Below are 9,603 nucleotides of genomic sequence, written 5' to 3' on the forward strand. Positions count from 1 at the left end.
ATTCAGCTATATGGGTGGACACTAGGCGAATGCTTTGTCCGATTCACCAGTCGATTGCATCATCTTTTACATCACATGATTAAACATGGCAGCATCTATGTCTTCAAACAAACACGCGACTTCTCGATATGAGTGAATGAAGAGTGGTGATTGACTAATGAATTCTACATTCGGGCGCATGCTTCGGCGATATCCTACATTTGCATTTAAAAGATGATGCTGTGCGAAAGATGCTATGTCGAAATCGTTAAGGACATATGAGATGTGGAAAAGCGCAAATGTAAAATGTAATGTGAGAAATGTCAAATGTAGACACGTCAATAAAAGCATTTTCCCACAAAACATTTGTCATTTGACACTTAACATTTGACGTTTTACATTTAACTCTTGCCTTAGAGGTATTTTGACTTTATCATTACCGGTATTAAGACTTTGTACATTGTACTTTTTACATATAATGAATGGAAAAGACATTGTAGTAGAGCATTTAATATTGGCAGTGATACCCTTCCATAAAACAACCTATTCAGACTGCATATGTAAATTATACATTGTATTACGACATAATATCACGGATCTAAAATACATAAAAAGTGGATGATATTAAGAAAATATGTGCAAAACATAAACAAAGGTTTATGAATACATGATAGTAGTTTGGAGTATAGATGAAAACGAAGTTTTTTATGACAAGAACGACTGCCTCATTTTTTTTGTTGCAAAGAAAAACGAGATTTTAGGACATTTTCAAGAAATTAAAGTACTTTTCAGGACACTAAACCACATCCAAGGCCTTTCAATGATTTTTTTAAAAAGATTCTGAATGAACCAATTTGTAAGGTTTCCACTGATCGTGTAAAACAACAGCAACAATGACGAACGCTAGAAGTATCAATTTGAAGCCAAGCATGGTATATCGGTTGATCGCGCAACTGCTGATTACTAAAACAACAGCTAATCACGATAACAAATGACAAAACTCTAAGGGGGAATCAGAACCGTTCAGAGACCATTGCATGCTGCCGGGAGTAAGTATAGTTCTGTTGCTATAGTAAACAATAGTTTCGGACATACGCAAGTGCCCAGGAGCAAACACAAGCCGGGAGTCAATCCAAACTGTCCCCCCCCCCACCCCCACACACACTTCTAAAGATCCCTGGGCGAAATATATCATAAGTTAATCTCAATGCCCCCCCACCCCCCGGTTGTTACATTCAATATTTAATGCCTTGTTCATCCGAATACCACCATATAACGGTATTTGATTGGCTCAAATGTGACCGAGAATATCCCTGCCGATTGTGTGACAAACATTCGTGCCGAAATTTTCATTCATTTCATATATCGCAAGGAAAAATTGACACTGCCATCTCCCATTCCCAATGGATTCCGAAAGCCAACAACGTCGCTATTCTCATTTGAGGTGTGGTAGTGGTGCTTAAAGATGTATTATATAAGATTTAGATAAAAGAGATGGATGGTCGTTTTCACAATATAATATAGTTAAAAAAATAGATAATAAAAAATTAATATAATATTGAAAATTTCAGTCAAATTACTTTATTCTGAGTGAAGTTATGAGGTTGTAATTTTGACAAGAATAGAATGTCTCGATTATCATTGCTACGATAATAAACCAATTCTCGATTTTCCGTTAACCGATTAAACGGTGTTGGTGGTATCTGAAAAATACAGTTCTAGCCCCCGCATTTAATCTCCCGTGATTTGTAGGTCATTGTTCTTGGTGTTTAGAAAGCGAGTCACCAGTTTGACTAAATCTGATTACTTTAGGTGTTGTTTTCATTTGTTGGGGCGTCATACTAGTCAGCATAATAAAATGATTAGCCGTTTCCACTGTAAATCTAACTCAAAACACTTGTAACATATTATCATAACGATTGTTATTGTCAGCCAACAAGTTGTACTTAATATTATTAGTCATTGCTAACTTTAAACCATATTGATTCTCGAATATAATGTGAAAAATACCTAAGGCGATAACGAATTCTATTGTTTTCTTAAAATAGTTGGCTATATGTCCGTCAACTGTCTAATTAATGATTTCTAAGAGCAATTAATAGAATCTTAGAAAAAGAAAATATTGCTCCCACGTATGAATAATGTGGTATTTGATCAAAAACGGAAACCAGATTGTCATAAATACAGTATAAACGATATTTGTTTTGTCTACTATTATCACGACCCTTTTAGCACGTGATCCGTTGCCAATAATAGGGTGTCTATATCTGATATTGATATGATACATTTCATAAAAGTAACAGTCGGTGCAAGCCCGTGATCCCAAAATAAATTTGCGCTATCGTTTATGATTTGCAATAACATACTACAAGACATTGACGCCAGTAATAGCCAATACAACTAAAAAGAAAAACTTGTCTAAATCGCTACTAAATACGATATTCATTAGTTACAAGTCAATACATGTTTTCCCTATAGATTTTTAATGGTTTCTTAGAAATTTAAAACAACATGATTGATGCGCATGTATTTTTTAAAACGATAAATTATTTCGATGACCAACGAGTGTGCAACCCCTTTTCTGTTGAAAGTCTTACGTTAGGCCAGATAAAATTAAATCACTTGTTTCGCATCAAAGATTTTGCAAAAGACTTGGAAAGCAGGTGCGCAATTTATATTTTATATGGGTCAATAAATGGCTCAAGACAGGGATACCTGTCCTTGTGGGCATACACGACATTTGCTCGGGCTCTCCGATTCAATATGGAAAATACAAATTAAAGTTTATACATCTATTGATAAATAGCAGTGGGATGCATCATTTGCATTTTCGCCAAAATATCAAATTTCTTGCTCCGTCTTGCTTCAGCTACAGTAGTGGACCTTCCTTAAGCCTTCCTTCGAGCAAGTTTTGTAGTCATTTGACTACATGGTTACTGGCCTGTAACTCTCTTAATTTCCAATTACACTGACCCCAAACTGTACTGTACATAGCTTAACATATAATAAACTAATTCCCATTGAAATAAGGTAAAACCTTACCGCATAATTATATGATTTGATTAAACCCAACTGCTATGCGAAATTTATGTTTATTTTAAAATGGCCGCCGAACCAGAATCACGTGATTTTACGTCACTTGAAAATATAGAAAAACTGTTCAGTAAGATAAGATTAAGATTTCAGTGTTCCACTCTTCACTATTTGTAACATAATTATCTTAAAATGGCCATCGAACCAGAATCACGTGATTTTACGTCACTTGAAAATATAGAAAAACTGTTCAGTAAGATAAGATTAAGATTTCAGTGTTCCACTCTTCACTATTTGTAACATAATAAAAAATTTTCCATGCAAACTGTGATGATATGTGTTTAAAATTTTGCAGTTGAGCCTAATTTTACTTTCTCAAAGCCTCGACTAGTGTATCAATTGTAGCTGTGAATAAGAATTATCATGGCTACAACTATTGCAGTTAGGGGACACCGGTATATTGCCTTGTCTGGGGGCTTTAATATTCTTAAGACGACCCTGTTTAAAGGTTCCTCAAAACGTTTAAAAAACAGCCTGAGTAAATATTTTTTCTGTTGTGTATCCAGGATTTCCGATATAAGGGAAGGCGAATGGGATACAATATTTTAATAATATATAGTTGGCAAGTGTTATTTTAAAAAAAAAAAAATAAAAATAACATTTAGTTAGATGCATTATGTAAGAGCTAAATCCATCTACTGCAGGTCTTTTTTCTGGCTTCAAATGTTATATAAATTGTTATTTACACATAATGAACTCACTGTGCCATCGGATGACACCGATTTTAATTTGATAAAATAGGTAAGTACCGATAACTTCGCACATATTTTCAATATATTCATTTTATACGTCCACATTTATAGTACGTGACAAGGAGTAGGGTCGCCTGTCCAACCTCGTGGGTTTTCTCCGGTTTTCTCCCACTGCTAAAGACCCCTACGCGCAAGCGAATTATTGAAATAAAATTAAACCATATTTTAGTCCCGAAATGACCTAGTTTGTGTCGAGTGGACGTTAAACACCATTTCTCTCTCTCTCTCTTTCTCTCTCCACATTTATAATGTGAACGTATTATGCTGTCGCCCCTGTTTGTGTGTATGTGCGTTTGTGGATGGTCCTTATCGAGGACATACGGGGATCACGTGGCTAAGTGGGTAAGACCCTGGCTCGCTAGCCTGGAGGTCGGGTGTTCGATCCCAGCGTTGGACGAGAAAGTTCATCCAGATTTTCCGGCGTGGTTCCCCCTTGTCAGTGATGCAGTACGCAGGGACTGACATGAGACGAAAAACCGAGGTCCCGTGTACACATTGGAATGCACGTAAAAGATCCCTTGGCAGTTGGAATTCGATATAAGAGTAGGCGATAGTGCCGCTGCCCGGGCAAAATGTCCCTCATAGCACAGCCCAGCATAGGAGCAGAACAGTAGGACGTTAAACCCTATTTCATTTCATTTTTATCGAGGACACACGGGTTTAAACCTTCTTTTTGAGGGCATGGCTCGAACCGAGATCGACGAGTCCTCGATTAGAACTGGCTAACCAGGCATGCTCAGATGCCCCAAAATAGATATATCTGTAACAATTACTTGATTATAATTCTCATCTCGGTTAAAGGGCTAAATCTATTTAAAGGAGCTAAGTCGCTAATATTTGGGACCTAGAAATTGACACAAATGGGTCGCAACGCATAAAATAATGTAATATGAATGTATATAAATTGATTTACATTCAATCGTTTCTGTTTTTACTGTAATTTCTAATCAGTTAGGTTCGGCGAAATACGCCAGTATATTCTCAATCGAATTTCAATCTCTAGCGTCTGGTTTTTCCAATCTACGCCGATAGTATTTATTGGGCATGCTCTCCAGATAAGAATATAGCGTCACTCGTTTTTCGAGTCCCTTATTACAAATAGCGCTGAAACGCATTATGGTACACGATTCGTGTACCAATTGTAAAATGTTTATTTTTGGATATCAGAAGGTTATCTTTTCCTGGTAAGATCACAACATCAATGTTGATTTAAAGCGACAAATAAATCGTGTTTTCAATGTCGAAGATTTTTGATGATATTGAGTTAGAGACTTAGCTCCTTTAAGGCCAGCTCAATTTTAGTCAAGATCGCTAATATGTAAATAATGTTAGGGCAAGTGATTGTTGGCTAGATTGTAGGTTAGGTTTAAGAATTTGGGGGAGAGTAAAAGTCTCCACATAAGCACTGGCCTAGGATGACGAAAATTTGGTTCGCGGTGTTTCCTAGTTTTATTAAAAATACATGCAATACATTAGATTAATATACATAGTTGGTTTCGCTGTTTTTTGGTGTTGGTGGCGATGATGGTCTTCCTTTGGTGTCGCTTGTTGTATTCTGGTAGTTTGGTTTCTGAAGAAAAAAAATAATAAACTTGAGGCTCTCGGGTGAGAGCCACATTAGTGTGTTTCCTACTAAGGATTGGATTTTCTAAAAATGAGTTTTTCCCACATCCCGGGGAAAGGGCTAGGGATTCTTATAACTAGTTGATTTTATTTACTAAGGGTTGGGGCTAGGGTTTGATATATTCTTTGCTTTGGGTTATAAAAATGAGGACTGGTGTTATTTAGTCTAATTTACTATGCACTAGGATGTCGTTAAGATTTTTATTTTTAGAATATGCAATTATAAGTTTCTGTGTGAAGATTTTCGGGTGATTTTCTTGGAAATCAGTATAGTGTTTTCTGATGATTTCGGATGCACTTACTGCTGTTGCGCTAAATGGAACTACAAAAGGGGCTATTGCGCTAGCCGTATGAATATTCAAACCTAGGGGGATGTTGTTTTCAATTTGTCAATCCAGAATTTTTCTAAACGTTTTAATTTCTTCTGTACTTTCAAAGTCGCTCTTGGTCTTTTCTATTGGCGTGAGAATGAGATTAGAAATGTCATGATTTGGTTGGTTGAAGTGAATTGAGACCGGTTTGTCCTTTTTTGGTGACTATGTCTGACCAGTGACCGTTAATTCTTTCTCTAAGTGCATTTTGAGTCTGCCCTACGTATTGTTTGTCACATTGTCTACATATCAGATAAATTATGTTTGAACTACTGCATGAAAGTTGGTCTAATATTGGGAATTGTGTGCCAGATGTTTTGTTATGGAAATGGTCAGATATGTTTATGATTTTGCAGGTTTGATATCTTGGTTGGCCATAAGTTTTGATTTTACCTGCTGATTGCATATTATTTGTTTCTTTGGCGGCAAGTAACCTTTGACCAAACTTGAAGTTGGACTTACCAAATAGACCCAACCCACAATAAAGCACATCTTTACCGTCGGGGTGTATCCGCGGGGTGCTTAGCGCTTTTTTATAATGAAAAATTGTCGTGTGTATCGGCTAAATTTAAAGGACAATGTTAGTGTCAGCCAATAATGCATAATATGTGATAGAACTGGTTAAACACATTACAGATATATTTTAAAAACAGTGATCATTGATAGGGTAGATGCGTAAAGATGTTTTGAAGAAACGGGAAGTGAGGCAAACAAAATAAAAACACGAGTTTTCCGTATTTATAATTGACTGAGGTAGAGAGCAATAACAGATATATGGTCGATTTTCAGCTCACTGATAATTCCTTTGAAGACGAAAAGTTGTTGTATGAGACTAAGAGGATATGTGTTCGAATCTGACAATTCATAAAAAGAATTGACCGTCACTATAGATAAGAACAGATATCCTCTCATTTATTCTTTTTCCTCGTGTTTTTCTTTTGTTTGTGTCACTTGCCGTTTCTTAAAATCATCATTACACATCTACCGTAGCAGTGGGGGGGGGGGGGTAGCTGAATGGTTAGCTGTCATTGAGTCAAGTGGCGTGGTTTCGATTCCCCAGTTGTATGTGACAAGGAGTAGGGTCGTCTGTCCAACCTCGTGGGTTTTCTCCGGGTCCTCCGGTTTCCCCCCACTGCTAAAGACCCCTACGCGCAAGCGAATTATTGAAATAAAATTAAACCATACGTTAGTCCCGAAATGACCTAGTTTGTGTCGACTGGACGTTAAACCCCATTTCTCTCGCTCTCACCCTAGCAGTGAGCTCGGTGTTAAAGTTATATTTGAAATGTGTTTAGTTCCTTCCTATATTTGTGATGTATCTGTAGATTCATCGCCACCGCGGTGTCGGTTTTAGATGAAGATGACCCTTGGGTTATTTCACTTGTGGGGCCCCCTCCCAATCCTTCAACCCCACGACGAGAGGGGGACGGAAGTGAGTTTTATACGCATTCGTGTCTTACGGCCTGAAACAGATACACGTCGTGTCTAACAGATAGTAACAGACATCTTCAATCATTGGCTCAATGGCGCGGGGCTTGCATTGTTTACATAAGACGTAACTGGTTCGGGCAAAATGGTGCCTTTTACTCATTTTAATACACATTTACAATAAATACGAAATATTTTTTACCAACAAATACTTGAAACGTCTTTATTTATTTTTCTAATACATAACAAAAAAATGTTTTAGAATTTAATTTGTCGGAGGAAAAAAGTTGATACTGAGGACTCATTAAGTCGCATCCATGTCATCCTTATCAGTGACTGTACATAGAGGCCTAGCGAATATTCACTGCTGATCAGTGTGGTACAAGTGTCTGAGGCCGTTGTCAATATTTGACGAAACGCTTCATTCCCCATGCGTAACCGGGAGTTTTTTTTTAAGTGGTTGATTATCCAGTATTTTTCGCCAAGTCAAGCAAGAGTTGTGCCAATTCCCACAACAAATCCCATAATTCTTGCATATAAACAAACATGAATCGTGACGATGAATTAGGATTAATTAAAAATACATAGATATTGCCCATGAAGAGATAAATTTTACAATAAAAAAAATTAAGAGTGTTGGATATTGCACTGGCAATGGAATGAAATGTATTTTCTGAAATGGCATTCTTAAATTAATTTCATGGGCGTCGACTTCTTGTTTTAGGACTAGTTACCTCCCTTAGACTTTGTTTATGATAATGTAAAAGACCGGATAATCTAGCCAATGACCTATTTTCCTCAAATGTTGACAACGCATCCAGGCGACGACATAATACGCCTACACTTAGTGCTACAAGAATGAAAGGGCACAATATGGTAGAATAAAATTCCGCACTTTATTTTGACTCAAGGTCATTTAATGTAGTGTAGAACCATGGGTCTTTCTGTCAGACATGGAGAGCGGACAACACGCTAAATAGCCTTGTGGTCGTCTAGTATTTTCACTTGTCGTTTTTGACTTCCCCTTCACGTTGTGTATTCTCTTTGTCTTATCTAAATAGTTAAGACGGCTGTCCTCTCATTAGTTAAGAAGTTTGTCTTACCAGGAATAGTAATGCAACAGTTCGTTTTTACATTTTATATATCATAGCTGGATACATATAAGCATTCTTTACATTAGTTAAGAAGTTTGTCTTACCAGGAATAGTAATGTAACAGTTCATTTTTACATTTTATATATCATAGCTGGATACATATAAGCATACTTTACAAAAGATCGCAATAATAAAGTCATTCTCTCAAACCCTATCTAGCTGGGGCGAGTCTACTGATAGAAATTGCTACATCAAGCTGCTGTCTGACGGATGCTCACAAATATGGTAGTTTTCTAGCTTTGGGCTTGGACGTTCAAATATGACGTAAATAATTATAGAGATTGGTTAATTAGCCTAATGGAGCCGAAACCCATCCTTATATGGATAGTGGAAACGTACAGTAGAAATTTCCCACTAGATATCTGTTATCAACCTAGAATTGAATGTTTACCAAACTCTTTATAACTCTTTTTTATGTAACAATCCGTCAATCATTCACTCATTTTGATTTAAGTACATATTAGACAATATGTGTGAATCTAACAATTTGCCAAAGACATTAATTAATACAATATAATACCATCATTAATTATAAGAGCAAAAATTCTAGCAATATTGCTACATTCGTCCCTCTGTTACTGTTAAGACTTTTTTGCTCTGTATTAGGTAAAAGATCCCTTGAATCCTTTACAATGACCATACCAACATCTATAGAATTATATAAATATTCATACATGTATTACAAATCTCGAAAATCGATATTATATCACCTCCCCTTATTTTAAGATTTTTGCGAAATTAACAGGTAGGAGACTAAATTTTCATTGACTAAACCATAAAAATATTCATGCAACATGCACATATATACGATTACTATACGATTAACATACCAGATTACATATGATCAAAATGTGCTTCAATCTGTTTTAAGAATATAAGTATCAATCAAAACACAAATAAACAAAAATTAAAAATCGCATGCAAAAGCTCTCCAAAAGTTCATCACTGCACTTCAAATTCCCATGAAAATTCACTTTAACCTAAACGCAGAAAACACAAATTGTAACTGTTTTTTTAAATCTTCCAGTGTCCTGATTTCAAAATACTAAACACATCACTTCAAAAAATCTGGAAAAAAATATATGTTGTTGTACATTGTCATGTAAAAACTAGAAACTGTGCAAAATTTACTTTAGTTTCAGATATCTTATTTTTACCTTTCTAGTAAAGATATACAGCTCACATTTTGGTTGTCTTAAATGA

The sequence above is a fragment of the Patella vulgata genome, chromosome 6 (genome assembly GCF_932274485.2).
Source record: "Patella vulgata chromosome 6, xgPatVulg1.2, whole genome shotgun sequence".
In the NCBI taxonomy this organism is placed as follows: domain Eukaryota; kingdom Metazoa; phylum Mollusca; class Gastropoda; family Patellidae; genus Patella; species Patella vulgata.